The sequence below is a fragment of the Montipora foliosa genome, unplaced genomic scaffold, assembly GCF_036669935.1.
Source record: "Montipora foliosa isolate CH-2021 unplaced genomic scaffold, ASM3666993v2 scaffold_423, whole genome shotgun sequence".
In the NCBI taxonomy this organism is placed as follows: domain Eukaryota; kingdom Metazoa; phylum Cnidaria; class Anthozoa; order Scleractinia; family Acroporidae; genus Montipora; species Montipora foliosa.
This window is the reverse complement of record NW_027179727.1, coordinates 530001-540000: the sequence shown is the minus strand read 5'-3', so window position 1 is coordinate 540000 and position 10000 is coordinate 530001. Positions and strand designations below refer to the sequence as shown.

The window sequence follows — 10000 nt, the reverse complement described above, 5'->3', positions numbered from 1 at the left end:
TCGTTCTGTGGAGTGTCACGGGGAACCGCTTTGATATGGTCTCGCGTAGCAATCAACACCCCGCCTCCATAACGTCCGTTGAGCTTTCGGTCCCGTCTAAAAACCGAATAGGTACTAGGAAAGATTTCACCATCAGGAATTGAGCTGTCCAAGTGAGTTTCAGTTAAAACAATTATATCATAGCCCAGAGCGGCGATCGCTAGATCTAGTTTGCTTGATTTGTTGACAATGCTTCGTGCATTAGTGTAAAAGGTTTGAAGACAAGTGGAGTTTTGCTGTTCTGTAGAATTGTGCTGTTCGGAACCATTTGGACCAGGATTCGGGTTCACGTCGCCGCTCAACTGGAGACGAATAATTTGGTAACTTGCAACAGAGTTAGGATAATAACTGATTCTTGACAAAGAAAAACCTTTACGAAGGATTTGTGAAACAATATGGCGCCTAGCCCAAGACGCTGTGATAAAATTTAAGTTCGTTGAAGCTGCAGAATTCTCTCGTAGAACCAGGTCGAGATCGTCAGCTAAACGCGGGAACATATGGGGTTGGCTCAGATAAATTGTTATTCCACGATATAGAAGAAGCACATTCAGGATAAAACGTAGAAAACCGCAGCGTCGAAATGTGTGACCGACCGCCATGCCTCGTTCAGGTAAAATGAATCACATTATTCATTACATCATTCGGCCTGTATGTGAAAACCAACAACTTGCTCTTAAAAAGCATATGAGAGGGCTAGGTGGGTTAAATAATGCAAGTACTGACACTTAATTTAAAACAAAAATCGTTCAAAAATGATGAAGTTACGGTGCTAAATCAGACGACCTCACCCTTTTTTAGGTTAAGTGCTGTAGATTTGTCGACACTCAATTCATGACTGAACAAAATAAGCTTTCAAAAAAAATTTGAATTTCTTCAAAGTTATTCTGAATTCTTTCTCTAGCTGCTAGTGGAGGTGATTATATCCTTAATAAATCATAATTAATAAGTTTAACTCATCCGTTTATTTCTCCGAAGTATTCACAGCTATCACCAATTCACTTAAGGGTTGTACACAAGTTGGGTATTTGCTTTTTCTACTTATGTTGCCAATCAAGTCAGGGGCGGATCCAGGATTTTTTCTTTGGAGGGGGTGCACTACTAAGAAATGACGTAGCTGACTGGTGACGTTTTTTTTTTTGGCAGAATGGCATTTGTATTAAAAAACCGTCTGTCATGTCAGGGGGAGGGTGCGCACCTCCTGCACCCTCCCCCAGATCCGCCCGTGCTCGTCTTATATTACATGCACAGTTATGCACTAAATAAATTTCCTGTCTTGGTTTGTTGAATGAAAAATTTCTAATTTCCTTATCTTGTAAGATAATGCACCTGCCTAGTTCCCAGCAAAGTTATATCATATCACGTTTGTTTAGCGGTTAATTGTTACATTTTTCTTCTAAAAACACTTGCGTGGTTTTAAATGTCAGAGTATTCCGCTGTAGATACAAATCGTAAGATCAGTGGATGTATGAGCTTCAAGCAGAGAGAAGTTAAAGAGATAAACAAAATTCATCCAACTTCAACTTATCAACTTCATCAGTTTTCCAACCCTTACTGAACTTCGTTACGGTGCAATAAACTTAGACATTAGAGCAGAATGCTTTCTCAAAACGCTCTATTATTCTCTTCAGGTTTTTTTGCTCTCTAATTGTCAAATTTGTCTCACAGGAAAAAGCATCTTGAACCATTCTGGTCTTGGTAGACACCATTATCCGAAAACCTAATTTGTCCAATCAGTTTTCCAGGAACATTACCTCGTGTCAGGCTAAAACACCCACCATATCTTTTATCTGCGATGGCTTTAAAGTGCTTTCATTCACAACACCAAACCGGGTAATGATTTGTGTAGTAATCCTCGTTGACTAAGAAGCCTGCGAGGGGCGAAATCTGACCTGATGACGTCGTAGTTTTCTTTAGTCGATGACTCGGTTCGCTCGAGGTCATGCAAGACTCGAGGTCGTGTAAGACTATCATCAACGTAAACAAAACTGCCTATACCCTGGAATCTCCACCACTTTAATAATAAAAGTAGCGGAATAACTTAATGAAACTGAAAAATACGACGCCGAAAATAGAGATAGAAGGAACTGTAAATATGAAAAAACTCTAAGTTTTCCGTTGGGCATGGCATGATCCAGCAATGAAGCCATTAAAAGGTTGATGTTCGGAAAAAAATGTCCAGTTAGTGATATTCGCTCTTTAGACCAAATGCAGTGTAAAAACGAACTAATCTAACCCAACCAAACTGCTCGAAAACATACAACAATTTGGTTTTATCAACGGAGTTGATAATGTAAATTGGCCACCTTACAGAGATTCTAAAAGCTGACGTTTCGAGCGTTAGCCCTTCGTCAGAGCGAATCGAGGAATTATGGGTTACGTGTAGTTTTTATAGTAGAGTAGTAGCTACGCTATTGGTGGTAACTTGAAAAATAGGAATATATTAGTTAAATGAAAAGCGTTCGTTAATACCGTGAGAATTAAGGGTGCCGATACGGAAGATGAATTTATGTTCCAGATTCTTGCGGCTTCCCCCTTACCTAGATGTAGGGAAAGGCCGCAGATAGCCATGTGTTTTTTGGAGTGGTTAGGGAGATTAAAATGACGAGCGACTGGCTTAGATGCATCTTTGTCATTCTTCTCAACATCGCGAAGGTGTTCGCGGAATCGGTCACCTAGTCGTCTACCTGTCTCGCCAATGTATAATTTATTGCATAACGTACAGGTTATGCAATAAATGACATTTGCGGAGGTACATGTGAAACGATCGGTGATCTTAACAGATCGCTTAGGTCCCGATATCTTGCTAGTGTTAACAATGAAAAGACAAGTTTTGCGTCGTGAGCACGCGCATTTGAAAGTGCCGGGTTGATCCTTAGTTTTGAGCGCGCTTCTAACTAAAAAGTTGCCTACGTTTTTGTCGCGCTTGAATGAAATAAGTGGAGGTTGCGAAAAGATTCTACCAGTCTCGGGATCATTTTGGAGTAATTTAAAATTATTAAGAATGATACTTTTGACTGCGTGATTATGAGGATGGAAAGTGAGGGTGAATGGAATTTTGTCATTCTTATCCTTTTGTGACGTTTGTAGTGATGACTGTCGATCAAATTGTTGGGTGCGATGATGGCCCGCTTTGACCACTGAGAGAGGATAGCCACGTTTTTCGAAGAACTGGCACATTTCCTCTGATTTGCTGGAAAAATCGGAGTCATCACTACATAGACGTCGAAGTCTAAGAAATTGAGAATAAGGAATGGAGTTCTTGACATGTGATGGATGTGATGATGAATACAACAAATAACTGTGAGAATCTGTAGGTTTGTAGTGCACACTGGTGCATAGCACGTTGCCACTAATAGAAACTTTGATATCTAGGAAAGCCAATGAAGTTTCCGAAATTTCCCAGGTATATTTAAGAGCCGGATGAAAAGAATTGACGGAGGTTATAAAATGATCAAGTTCTTCTCTGCTGAATGAAATAGCGCCCATACAATCGTCGATGTAGCGGCCGTAGAGTTCAGGTTTGGGGCCGTTGTACTGACTAAAAAATTGGTGTTCAACATATCCTACAAAAAGATTGGAATAGCTAGGTCCCATTCTTGTGCCCATCGCTACACCATTAATTTGTTTGTAATGGTTGCCGCCGAATGAAAAACAATTAAGCGTTAAAACTAGTTCGGCAAGGCGGAGGAGCGTTTCCGAGCTTGGTTATATGACAGTGCGTTGATCGAAAAAGTGTTTGAGTGCCTGAAGACCTTCGCTATTGGGAATGGCTGTGTACAGAGATGTAATGTCCATGGTGAAAATAAGTTTGTCTTGGCCGGAGAAATTGAAATCGCGGAAAATTTTTAGTGCGTGTGTACTGTCTTTGATGCATGATGGCGAAGATTTGACGATAGGCGTCATAATCCTGTCTAAGTAGCTAGAAACGAGTTCGGTGAGGCAACTACAGGCAGAAACGATAGGGCGACCTGGGTTGTTAGGTTTGTAAATTTTAGGCAAGAAGTAAATGCACGAAGTTCTAGGGGTGTTGATGATGAGATTAGTGGCAGTGTCCGGTAATTCTTGATTAACTATGAGATTCTGAATGGTGATAAGTTTTTGATTTTTGGAAGTGAGATCTTTCTGGATTTTGGCATAAAACGAGGTATCCGAAAGTTGCCGCAAAGCTTCTTTTTGGTAAAGGTCGGACCGCCAAACAACTACCGCGCCGCCTTTGTCGGCCGATTTGACAACTATGTCATTGCGTTTACTAGGATTTTTAAGCGCCGCCCACTCTTCCGAGGAAAGGTTAGAAAATTTAGTGTTACGATTGAATTTAAGTTTGTGAATGTCGTGACGGCATTTTTTGGTGATTAAATCTAAAGAGGCAAATTGTCCCCCTGAGGGAGTCCCTTTAGATTTGCGAACTTGAAGTGTTTCAAAAATATCTTTGTTAGAAGTGTCCGAATCGTCCTCTTTGTCGTCCCGAGACTGGTAGAATCTTTTCGCAACCTTTACTTATTTCATTCAAACGCGACAAAAACGTAGGCAACTTTTTAGTTAGAAGCGCCCTCAAAACTAACGAGCAACCCGGCACTTTCAAATGCGAGCGCTCACGATACAAAACTTGTCTTTTCATTGTTAACACTCGCAAGATATCGGGACCTAAGCGATCTGTTAAGATCACCGATCGTTTCACATGTACCTCCGCAAATGTCATTTATTGCATAACCTGTACGTTATGCAATAAATTATGCATTGGCGAGACAGGTAGACGACTAGGTGACCGATTCCGCGAACACCTTCGCGATGTTGAGAAGAATGACAAAGATGTACCTAAGGAAGTCGCTCGTCATTTTAATCTCCCTTACCACTCCAAAAAAAAACATGGCTATCTGCGGCCTTTCCGTGCATCTAGGGACGACGGAAAGCCGCAAGAATCTGGAACATAAATTCATCTTCCGTATCGGCACCCTTAATTCTCACGGTATTAACGAACGCTTTTCATTTAACTAATATATTCCTATTTTTCACGTTGCCTTATGTTACCACCAATAGCATAGCTCCTACTCCACTATAAAAACTACACGTAACCCATATTTCCTCGATTCGCTCTGACGAAGGGCTAACGCTCGAAACGTCAGCTTTTAGAATCTCTGTACGGTGGCCAGTTTACATTATCAACTCCGTTGATAAAACCAAATTTTTGTATACTACTTCCCCACCGACGCAGCACCACAGTTTCTTTAGAAACTACCCCCTTCATTCATTTCTTGCTCGAAAACATGTTTATTAATTAGGGTATCTATTGCAAGTTCCGATATAATCGCTTTTTAAAATAGAACTTGGTTTAGACCGTTTAGACTTGGTTTACTGAATGAGAACTATAAGCTAACCGTCAGAAACCTAAAAGATTTTTCAAGTAACTTTAAAATCAAAGAAGAGACGAATTACGAATGCAGGAGGACAGGAAGAGTGTTAGAAAAAAACGCACCGAAGTTTACAAGGTAAGGTAAAGTCTGCATATGAGCCAGTTGCCCATCAGGCCGGAGATTATCCCGGTTTCATTTCAGTAGCATGAAGCGACTAGGAGTATTTCTACTCCCCCCTGGATGGGATGCCAGTCCATCACAGGGTTACGGATGGGATGCCAGTCCATCACAGGGTTACCGCCAGCATTAAATTCGCCGGTACCCATTTATACACATGTGTGGAAAGAGGCACCGTGAGAGTAAAGTGTATTGCCCACAAATACAACACAATTAACGTTCCCGGCCAGGGGCCCGTTTCTCAAAAGTCCCGAAACTTTACGGGCCATTTCCGGGTGTCAAGAACGAAGACGATTTAAGTCATCAAACTTCACAGTCAGTTTTCGTTTAGTTACCTTGAAAACTTGTTAAAAGATCGGCTTCCCTGAACAAGCGGTTGGCAGGTTCACAAATGGCTTTTCGGGCCCGAAAAGTTTTCGGGACTTTCGAGAAACGGGCCCCTGGGCCCGAACCCGGACCTCTCGCTCCGGAGTCGAGTGGTGTTTCTGGGTACTGCTTAATTAAATTATTTTCTTCGCTCGCCTTCTTCTACACAAAAATTCATTGCCTAACTAGTGAAGTCCACCGTTAATTTCACGCAAAAAATCGATATCCCATGAATCACGAAGCGATGACTGCAATTTCGGTTCTTCAAGTGAAATTTACTGAGGAATTCACCAGTTAGGCAATGAATTTTTCTTGAATCGCACGAGTTTTAAAAGAAAAAAAAATCCTCAGCAAGTAAACGGAAAGGAAAGTCACTTCAGAGTAATTGTCAAAAGCCACGCTAAAATTAGAAATCACAGACGTACTACCTCATGATGTGACAGATCGTTAGGAAACTTTGTCAGTTCAAGGTCAAAAAGGGTTTTAATGATGAAATCTATTTCACTTTATCTATGAGAAAGAGATCATTCTCATTTTGTTTTTTTCTCAGGCCATCCCTTATGTCCAAAAATGCACATAATTAGATGCACGTTTAATTTTGACGGCATCCGACACGAGGTGTCCCTTTAAGTCGAAGGCTTACTACATCTATTTCCAACAAGGTAAGAGTAAAGGTTAGCATTATTTTTAGGTTTGAAGAAATACAGCAGTTAATCTTTACTTAAACAGCAGCATTTGGGGGACACTTTGTGACATTAATTTCCGAGACACGAGTGATGTTGAACTTGGCGAGAAGAGCAAGGGGACAATTCGTGACGCTTATTGAAATCCTCGTGCTTCTAATTTGGGGCATTTCTGGACACAGGCCAGCCCAATAAAATGTTTACTTTCCCATCACCCCGACTCTTGTGATATATTAATACGCAAAAGGAGACCTCCACGCACTGCTTCACTGCTCACTCGCGCGTAGCATTTCACTTAAATTGTCTTATTTCTTTTCTGAAAAATTTCTGTAATTTCGAATAATATTGGGATGTGAATAAGTTTACTGATTCCATCATGGTGGTTTTGCTAGAGCATTGACAACTTGGGAAACCTGATAGTTTGTAAAGCGCTTTCTATCAGTATTTTGACGTCCGTTGTTTCTGTTGTTCAGTAGTTATTTTAATCAGCGAGATGCTCATTTCTTACCCTTCTCTGGGTTTAATTATGGACTTAATAATCTCTTCACGTTTCACAGCATAGCAATCACATAACAATAAATGGGCTGTTCATCAGGAAGCATCCATGCATCACAAGAGGCATAGTACTAGCGTGACGTTTGTCTCGGCTGAAATTTCTGTACACCCTTCACGCTGCTAAGTATCGGCTTGACGGACACAAAAGAGAAAGCGAAGTATCGAAACTATTTCTAAATTGCCTATCAAGACGAAAATGTCTTCCCCAGAAAACTGGCTGACAAAGAGGCCCACAATCCGAGAACGAACCATGTTTATGCTGAACAACGATCTTTTCAGCGATGTGAAGTTTGTGGTTCGTAAATCTAACAGCGATGACGAAAGTGAAAGTAAGCAAGTTGTTCCAGCTCACAAGTTTGTGTTGTCGATTAGTAGTCCTGTGTTTGAAGCCATGTTTTACGGTGAGCTAGCGGAAACTAGTGGCTGCATTGAACTGCCTGACTGTGAATATAACAGTCTGCTGGAGTTGTTTCGTTTCATGTACAGCGATGAAGTGAATTTAAGCGGAAGCAATGTTATGGAGGTCTTTTATTTGGCGAAGAAATACATGGTGCCTTCACTGGTTGATAAATGCAGCGAATATGTGCAAAGTAATTTACATCCATCAAATGTCCTCAGCATCGTTCCATTGGCTGAAAAGTACGACGACACAGCCTTGGTAGATCGATGTTGGGAAGTGATCGACACACATTAGGAAAAAGTCGTGACGTCAGATGGATTTGCGACAATTCAACGCTCCTTGCTTGAGGCAATCATCTCAAGAGACACTCTTACCATGAAAGAGATCGACCTGTTTAAAGCTGTTCACTTGTGGGCGACAAAGCAATGCAAAATGCAAGGCTTAGAAGCGAATGGTAAAGCAAAAAGAGGGATTCTTGGGGAAGCAGTAGTTAAAAAAATCCGCTTTCCCTTGATGAAAGAACAAGAATTTGCAACCGTTGTCCTTGACGCAAACATCCTTACTCTACACGAAGTAGTCAAGCTCGTAAAGTTCTTCAATTCAGCATTGGGGGCCACCCCAGTGGGATTTTCTAGAGACAAAGCGGTCATGTTTATCTCCTGTGTTTTGCACTTGTGATAGATTTAACAACATAAATAATAGTCCGAGTTGGAGTTACTCAGGGGAAAAACACTATCTTATTTTTTGCGTGAACAATGACATCAAGTTGCATGGAGTGTGTTTATTTGGCTGTGTGAACAACGACTATCGGGTTGAATTAGTGATCAAGGATCACAGCCGTTGCAACGTTAAAACCATGACGGGAAGCTTTAGGTCACAGGAAATGGAATGTAACGTTGGTATTTACTCTGGCTTTGAAATTGTTTTTAACACGCCACTTGATGTGAAGAAAAACACCAATTATCAAATCGAAGCAGAAATCTCTAGGCCAAGATCTGTCGAGGGATACAACGGCCTTTCTTTGGTTGACGTGTCTGGTGTGCAGTTTACATTTAAGAAAAGTACACAGAACGGTAACGGAACAAGTCCTTCCGGTGGTCAATTTCCCCGATTTGTGTTTTCTTTGTAAGATTTTTTTAAATTGCTTGATCCGCTACATCTGACAGTCATAAAACAGCGTTTTCAAACTGTCAATAATTAGTAAAATGTACACAATTGCCACAAGTCTGACCCTAAAGGTAATACATGAAATTCGCAGACTTGTGACACGTTGTGAAGTGTATAGAAAGTACCATGAATCACATTATGCATCACATTATTCGACCTGTGTGTGAAAACCAACAACTTGCTCTTAAAAAGCCTACGAGAGGGGTAAGTGGGTTAAATAATGCAAGTACTGACAATTAATTTGCAAAAAAATCGTTCAAAAATGATATAGATAAGGTGCTAAATCAGACGACCTCACCATTTTTTAGGCCAAGTACTGTAGATTTTTCGACACTCAATTCATGACTGAACAAAATATTAAGCTTTCACAAGAAATTTGAATTTCTTCAAAGTTATTGAGAATTATTTCTCTAGATGCTATTGGAGGTGATTATATCCTTAGTAAATCACAATCAACAACTCATCCTTTTATTTCGCCGAAGCGTTCACAGTTATCGCCAATTCACTCATAGGTTGTACACAAGATGGGTATTTGCTTTTCCTAGGACCTACTTATGTTGCCAATCACTTCAGAGGCGGGTCCAGGATTTTTCTTAGGAGGGGGTGCACTACTAAGGAATGGCGTAGCTGACTGGTGACGCTTTGTTTTTTTTGGCAGAATGGCAGTTGTAACCTTGTTCAGCCCTCCTATAACGTATAACAACTAATATTTCCATAATTCTTCACTTATAAGATCACTTCCCTATGGAACAAGCTACCTACATATGTACATACAGTCACCCAATGTAAATGCATTTCATGAAAATTTGGAGTCTATTAATCTTTTAAATTTAAGGACAAGCTGTCTATGAGATTATTGCCAATCATAATTTTTTTTAATGTTATGTGATAATTTTAGGCTTGATGTCTACATATTTACAACTAAATATTATCTAGTTTATTATAGTTAGATAACAACTGTTAATAATTTCATGAATGTAACTTTTACTTAATTTTGTTATTATTGTTTTTATGCATTTACTCTTACTTTTTATTTCCCTTTTTGCCATGCGTTTTATACATGAGCCTCTGGCTCGGATACTGAGGGCATCCTCAATCCCACGCAATGACTTTTATAAATTGATTGATTGATTGATTGATTGGACAAATTAGATTTTCGAATAATGGTCTCTACCAAGACCAGAATGCTTCGAGCAGCTTTAATCTGTGAGACAAATTTGACTATTAGAGAGCAAAAATAATCTGAATAGAGCGTTTTGACA

At 40.2% G+C, this 10000-nt stretch overlaps 1 pseudogene; it reads left to right on the top strand.

Moving 5' to 3' along the window:
• Nucleotides 1-7245: 7245 nt before the first annotated feature.
• The window catches only part of LOC137988640 (BTB/POZ domain-containing protein 2-like), a 3440-nt pseudogene continuing 685 nt past the window's right edge, over nt 7246-10000 (top strand).